Source organism: Theropithecus gelada, chromosome 4, assembly GCF_003255815.1.
Source record: "Theropithecus gelada isolate Dixy chromosome 4, Tgel_1.0, whole genome shotgun sequence".
Taxonomy (NCBI): Eukaryota; Metazoa; Chordata; class Mammalia; order Primates; family Cercopithecidae; genus Theropithecus; species Theropithecus gelada.
In genome coordinates this window covers 74,957,918-74,965,973 of record NC_037671.1, presented here as the reverse complement: position 1 = coordinate 74,965,973, position 8,056 = coordinate 74,957,918, and positions in this window count along the sequence as shown.

Below are 8,056 nucleotides of genomic sequence, written 5' to 3'. Positions count from 1 at the left end.
CATGTGGTTTTTGTCGTTGGTTCTGTTTATGTGAGGGATTACATTTATTGATTTGAGTATGCTGAACCAGTCTTGCATCCCAGGGATGAAGCTGACTTTATCATGGTGGATAAGCTTTTTGATGTGCTGCTGGATTAGGTTTGCCAGTATTTTATTGAGGATTATTGCATCAATGTTCATCAGGGATATTGACCTGAAATTTTATTTTTTGTTGTGTCTCTGTCAGGTTTTGGTATCAGGATGATGTTGGCCTCATAAAATGAGTTAAAGAGGAGTCCCTCTTTTTCTACTGTTTGGAATAGTTTCAGAAGGAAAAGTCCCATCTCCTCTTTGTACCTCTGGTGGAATTTGGCTGTGAATCCCTCTGCTCCTGGGTTTTTTTTTTTGTTTTTTTTTTTTCGTTGGTAGGCTATTAATTACTGCCTCAATTTCAAAACTTTTTATAGGTCTATTTGGGGATTTGACTTCTTCCTGGTTTAATCTTGGGAGGATGTATGTGTCCAGGAATGTATCCATTTCTTCTAGATTTTCTAGTTAACTTGCATAAAGGTGTTTATAGCATTCTTTGTTGGTAGTTTGTATTTTTGTGGGATCAGTGGTAACATCCCCTTTATCGTTTTTTATGGTGTCTATTTGATTCTTCTCTCTTTTCTTCTTGATTAGTCTGGCTAGTGTTCTATTTTGTTAATTTTTTTTTTTTTTAAACTAGCTCCTGAATTCATTGATTTTTTGAAGGGCTTTTGTGTCTCTCCTTCATTTCTGCAGTGATCTTTGTTATTTCTTGTCTTCTGATAGCTTTTGAATGTGTTTGCTCTTGCTTCTCTAGTTCTTTTAATTGTGATATTAGGGTGTCAATTTTAGATCTTTCCTGCTTTCTCTTGTGGGCACTTAGTGCTATAAATTTCCCTCTAAACACTGCTTTAGCTGTGTCCCAGAGATTCTGCTATATTGTCTCTTTGTTCTCATTGGTTTCAAAGAACTTATTTATCTCTGCCTTCATTTCATTACTTACCCAGTAGTCATTCAGAGCAGGTTGTTCTGTTTCCATGTAGTTGTGCGGTTTTGAGTGAGTTTCTTAATCCTGAGTTCTAATTTGATTGCACTGTGGTCTAAGAGACAGTTTCTTATTATTTCTATTCCTTTGCATTTGCTGAGGAGTGTTTTGCTTCTGATTATGTGGTCAATTTTAGAAAAGGTGTGATGTGGTGTTGAGAAGAATGTATCTTCTGTTGATTTGGGGTGGAGAGTTCTATAAATGTCTATTAAGTCCACTTGGTCCAGCACTGTGTTCAAGTCCTGAATATCCTTGTTAATATTCTCTCTCATTGATCTGTCTAATATTGACAGTGGGGTGTTAAAGGATCCCACTATTATTGTATGGGAGTCTAAATCTCTTTGTAGGTCTCTAAGAACTTGCTTTATAAATCTGGGTGCTCCTATATTCGGTGCATATATATTTAAGATAGTTAGCTCTTTGTGTTGCATTGATCCCTTTACCATTATGTAATGCCCTTCTTTTTCTGTTTTGATCTTTGTCGGTTTAAAGTTTGTTTTATCAGAGACTAGGATTGCAACCCCTGCTTGTTTTTGCTTTCCATTTAGTCCATTTACATTTAAGGTTAGTATTGGTATGTGTGAATTTGATCCTGTCATTATGATGCTAGCTGGTTATTTTGCCCATAAGTTGATGCATAGTGTCAATGCATCAACTTATGGGCATAAGTGTCAATAGTCTTTGCAATTTGATACATTTTTGTATCATCTTCATAGTGTCAATGGTCTTTGCAATTTGACACATTTTTGCAGTGCCTGGTACCAGTTGTTCCTTTCAATGTTTAGTGCTTCCTTCAGGAGGTCTTATAAGGCAGGCCTGTTGGTGACAAAATCTCTCAGCATTTGCTTGTCTGCAAAGGATTTTATTTCTTCTTCACTTATGAAACTTAGTTTGGCTGGATATTAAATTCTGGGTCGAAATTCTTTTCTTTAAGAATGCTGAATATTGGGCCCCACTCTCTTCTGGCATGTAGGGTTTCTGTAGAGAGATCCGCTGTTAGTCTGATGGGCTCCCTTTTGTGGGTAACCCGACCTTTCTGTCTGGCTGCCCTTAACATTTTTTCCTTCATTTCAACCTTGGTGAATCTGATGATTCTGTGTCTTGGGATTGCTCTTTTCTAAGAGTATCTTTGTGGTATTCTCTGTATTTCCTGAATTTGATTGTTGGCCTGTCTTGCTAGGTTTAGGAAGTTCTCCTGGACAATATTCTGAAGAGTGTTTTCCAACTTGGTTCCATTCTCCCCGTTACCTTCAGGTATACCAATCAAACGTAGGTTTGGTCTTTTCACATAGTCCCATATTTCTTAGAGACTTTGTTCATTCGTTTTCTTTCTTTTTTCTGTAATCTTGTCTTTATGCTTTATTTCATTAATTTGATCTTCAATCCATGATGTCCTTTATTCTGCTTGATCGATTCAGCTATTGATACTTGTGTATTCTTCATGAAGTTCTCGTGCTGTGTTTTTCAGCTCCATCAGGTCATTTATGTTCTTCTCCAAACTGGCTATTCTAGTTAGAAATTCCTCTAACCTTGTTTCAAGGTTCTTAGCTTCCTTGCATTGGGTTAGAACATGTTCCTGTAGCTCAGATGTTATTACCCACCTTCTGAAGCCTACTTCTGTCAATTTGTCAAACTCATTCTCCATCTAGTTTCGTTCCCTTGCTGGCAAAGAGTTGTGATCCTTTGGAAGAGAAGTGGCATTCTGTTTTTTGGAATTTTCAGCCTTTTCACACTGGTTTTTCCTCATCTTCGTGGATTTATCTACCTTTTGTCTTTGGATGATGACTTTCGAATTGGGTTTCTGTGTGGACATCCTTTTTGTTGATGTTGATGCTATTCCTTTCTGTTTGTTAGTTTTACTTCTAACAGGCCCCTCTGCTGCAGGTCTGCTGGAGTTTGCTGGAGGTCCATTGCAGACCCTGTTTGCCTGGGTATCACCAGCGAAGGCTGCAGAACAGCAAAGATTGCTGCCTGTTCCCTCCTCTGGAAGCTTCATGCCAGAAAGGCACCCACCAGTTGCCAGCCAGAGCTCCCCTGCATAAGACGGCTGTTGACCCCTGCTGGGAGGTGTCTCCCAGTCAGGAGGCACGGGGGTCAGGGACTCACTTGAGGAAGCAGTTGGTCCCTTAGCAGAACTCCAGCACTGTGCTAGGAGATCCGCTGCTCTCCTCAGAGCCAGCAGGCAGGAATGTTTGATTCTGCTGAAGCTGCACCCACAGCCATCTCCTCCCCAGGTGATCTGTCCCAGGGACATGGAAGTTTTATCTGTAAGTCCCTGACTGGGGCTGCTGCATTTCTTTCAGAGCTGCCCTGCCCTAAAAGGAGGAATCTAGAGAGGCTGTCTTGCTACAGCAGCTTTGCTGAGCTGCAGTGGACTCCACCCAGTTCAAACTTCCTGGTAGTTTGCTTACAGTGTGAAGGGAAAACCAACGCTCAAGCCTCAGTAATGGCAGATGCCCCTCCTCCCATCAAGATCCAGCATCCCAGGTAGACTTCAGACTGCTGTGCTGGCAGCGAGAATTTCAAGCCAGTGGATCTTAGCTTGATGGGCTCCATGGAGGTGGGCTCCACTGAGCTAGACCACTTTGCTCCCTGGCTCCAGCTCCCTTTCCAGGGGAGTAAATGGTTCTATCTTGCTGGCATTCCAGGTGCCACTGGGGTATGAATAAAAACTCCTGCAGCTAGCTCAGTGTCTGCCCAAATGGCCACCCAGTTTTGTGCTTGAAATCCAGGGCCCTGGTGGCATAGGCACCTGAGGGAATCTCTTGGTCTGTGGGTTGCAAAGACCATGGAAAAAGCACAGTATCTGGGCCAAAGTGCACCATTCCTCTGCATGTGTCTTTAAGGTAAAACATTTTATATTCTTTTTGTTATATACCCAGTAATGGGATTCCTGGGTCAAATGATACTTCTGTTTTAAGTTATTTGAACAATCTCAAAAGTGTTTTTGACAATGGCTGAACTAGTTTACATTCCCACCTAGAGTATATAAGCATTCCATTTTCTCCACAACTTCACCAGCATCTGTTATTTTTAAAATTTTTAGTAATAGCCATTGTGATTAGCATGAGATGATATCTCATTGTGGTTTTGATTTGCATTTCTTTGATGATTAGTAATGTGGAGGATTTTTTCATATGCTTGTTGGCCGCATGTATGCCTTTTTTTAAGAAGTGACCGTTCATGTCTTTTGCCCATTTTAAAATGAGGTTGTTTGTTTTTTGCTTGTTGAATCAAGTTCGTTATAGATTCTGGATATTAGACCTTCAATGGATGCATAGTTTGCAAATATTTTCTACCATTCTGTAGGTTCCCTGTTTACTGTATTGATAGTTTCTTTGCTGTGCAGTTCTTTAGTTTAAGTAAGCCCTACTTGTCAATTTTTGTTTTTGTTGCATTTGCTTTTAGTCTTCATTACAAAATCTTTGCCAGGGCTGATATTCAGGATGGTATTTTGTAGGTTTTCTCCTGGAATTTTTATAGTTTTAGGTTTTTCCATTTAAGTCTTTCATTTGTCTTGAGTTGACTTTTGTATATAGTGAAAGGAGTAAGTCCAGTTTCAATCTTCTGCATATGGCTAGCCAGTTATCCTAGCATCATTTATTGAATAAGAAGTCTTTTCTTCATTGCTTGTTATTGTCAGCTTTGCTGAAGATCAGATGATTGTAGGTGTGTGGCTTTATTTCTGGTTTCTGTATTCTGTTCCATTGGTCTATATGTCTGTTTTTGTATTAGTACCATGCTGTTTTGGTCACTGTAGCCTTGTAGGATAGTTTGAAGTCAGGTAATGTTCATCTCTGGTTTTGTTCTTTTTCTTAGGATTATTTTGGCTATTTGGGCTCTTTTTTGGTTCCATTTCAAATTCTGTGAATAATGTAATTGGTAGTTTGATAGAAATAGCATTGAATCTGTAAGTTGCTTTGGGAAGTATAGCCATTTTAATGATATTGATTTTTCCAATCCATTAGCATAAAATTTTTTTCATTTGTTTGTGTCAGCTCTGATTTCTTTTAACAGCGTTTTGTAGTTCTGTTTGTAGAGATCTTTCACCTCCCTGGTTAGCTGTGTTCCTAAGTATTTTATTCTTTTTGTAGCTAGTGTAAATGTGGTTTTGTTCTTTATTTGATTCTCATTGGCAGCACTGGTGTATTAAAAGGCTACTGATTTTTCAACATTGATTTTGTATTTAAAAAACTTTACTAAAGTTGTTTATCCGATATAGGAAACTTTGGGAGAAGACTATGTGGTTTTCTAGGTACAAGATCATATCATCTGTGAAGAGAAATAGTTTTACTTCCTCTCTTTCTATCTGGATGTCATTTATTTCTTTCTCTTGCTGATTGCTCTTGTTAGCACTTCCAATACTATGTTGAATAGGAGTGGCAAGAGTGGGAATACTTGTCTTGTTCCAGTTGTCAAAAGAAAGAAATGTTTCCAGCTTTTGCCTATTCAGTATGATGTTGGTCATGGGTTTGTCATAGATGACACATATCATTTTGAGGTATAGTTCTTTAATGCCCAGTTCCTTGAGGGTTTTTGACGTGAAGAGATGTTAAATTTCATTGAAAGTCTTTGCTGTGTCTATTGAGATGATCTTTTTTTTTTTTTAGTTCTGTTTATGTGATGAATCACATTTGTTGATTTGCATACGTTAAACCAACTTCATATCCCAGGAATAAAGCCTGCTTGATCATGGTAGGTTAACTTTTTGATGTGCTGCTGGGTTTGTTTTGCTAGTATTTTGTGAATAATTTTTGCATCGATGTTCATCAGGGATATTTGGTGCCATTTTCTTTTTTTGTTGTGTCACTTCCAGGTTTTAGTATCAGAATGATGCTAACTTCATAGAATGAGTTAGGGAGGAGTCCTTTCTCTTCAATTTTTTGGAACAGTTTCAGTAGGATTGGTACCAGCTCTTCTTTATATGTCTAATAGAATTTAACGTGAATCTGTCTGGTTGGTGGTCTTTGTTTGAAAAATTACTATTACTGATTCAATTTTGGAACTCATTATTGGTCTGTTTAGGGTTTTGATTTCTTCCTGGTTTGATCTTGGGAGATTGTATGTTTCCAGGATTTATTCATAATCTTCTAGATTTTCTAGTTTGTGTGCATAGAGGTGTTTGTAATAGATGAGTTTTCTTTTTTGTATTTCTGTGGGGTTGGGGGTAGTGCTCCCTTTGTCATTTCTGATTGTGTTTATTTTGGTCTTCTTTTTTTTTTCTTTATTAGTCTAGCCAGCAGTCTATTAATTTTAGTTAGTCTTTCAAAGAACCAACTTTTGGTTTCATTGATTTTCTTGTATGGTTTTTCTCATCTCCATTTCATTCAATTCAGCTCTGATTTTGGTTATTTCTTGTCTCCTGCTAGCTGTGGGATTGGTTTGCCCTTGTTTTTCTAGTTCCTCTAGGTGTGATATTAGATTGTTAATTGGAGCTCTTTCTAACATTTTGATATGGGTGTTTAGTACTGTAAACCTTCCTCTTAACACTGCTTTAGCTGTGACTCAGAGATTCTGGTATGTTGTATCTTTGTTTTCATTAGTTTCAAAGAATCTGTTAATTTCTGCCTGTATTAGGCAATTTTTATGCTGATGATAAAGACACACCCGAGATTGGGCAATTTACAAAAGAAAGAGGTTTAATTGGACTTAAAGTTCCATGTGGCTGGGGAAGTCTCACAATCATGGTAAAAGGCAAAGAGGACCAAGTGCCATCTTACATGGATTGCAGCAGGCAAAGAGAGAAAGAGGAAGATGCAAAAGTGGAAATCCTGATAAAGCCATCAGATCTCATGAGACTTATTCACTACCATGAGAACAATATGGGGAGGAAACTGCCCCCATGATTCAATTATCTCCCACAAGGTCCCTCCCACAACACATAGGAATTATGGGGGTACAATTCACGATGAGATTTAGGTGAGGACACAGAGCCAAACCATATCACTATCTCAATCTCATTGTTTACCCAAAAGTCATTCAGGAGCAGATCATTTAACTTACTTGTAATTGTATGGTTTTGAGAGATCTTCTTAACATAGATTTCTATTTTTATTGTGCTGCAATCTAAGAGTGTGGTGGCTATGATTTTGTTTATTTGCATTTGATGAGAGTTGTTTTATGGCTGACCGTGTGGTCAGTTTTAGTGTATGTGCCATGTGCAGATGAGAAGAATATATATTCTCTTGTTGAGTGGACTGTTCTGTAGATTCTGTCAGGCCCATTTGGTCAAGTGTCAAGTTTAGATCCTAAATATCTTTGTGAGTTTTTTACCTTCATGATCTGTCTAATACTTTCAGTGGGGTATTGAAGGCTCTCACTATTATCGTGTGTTCATCTAAGTCTCTTTGTAGTTCTCTAAGAACTTGTTTTATGAGTCTGGGTGCTCTAGTGTTGGGAGTATATATTTAGGATAGTGAAGGTTTCTTGTTGAATTGAACCTTTATCATTAAGTAATACCCTTATTTGTTCTTTTTTATCTTTGTTGGTTTAAAGCCTGTTTCATCTGAAATAAAAATAGCAAGTCCTGCCTTTTTCTGTTTTTCCATTTGCTTGATAAATCTTTCTCCATCCTTTTATTTTAAGCCTAAAGTTGTCATTGCTTGTGAGATGGGTCTGTCTTATAGACAGCATATGGTTAGGTCTTGCTTCTTTGTCCAACTTGCCACTGTACACCTTTTAAGTGGGGTCTTTTAGCCCATTTACATTCAAGGTTAATATTGATAACGTGTGAGTTAGATCTTATCATCACATTGTTAGCTGGTTGTTATATAGACTTGATTGTGTAGTTGCTTTATACTGTCAATGGTCTACATGCCTAAGTGTGTTTTTGTGGTGGTTGGTAATGGTCTTTCATTTTCATGTCTAGCGTTCCCTTAAGGACCTCATGTAAGGCAGGTCAGGCCTGATGGTAACACATTCCCTTAGCATTTGCTTGCCTGAAAGAATTTTATTTCTCCTTTGATTATGACATTTAGTTGGTTGAATATAAATTTTTTGTTT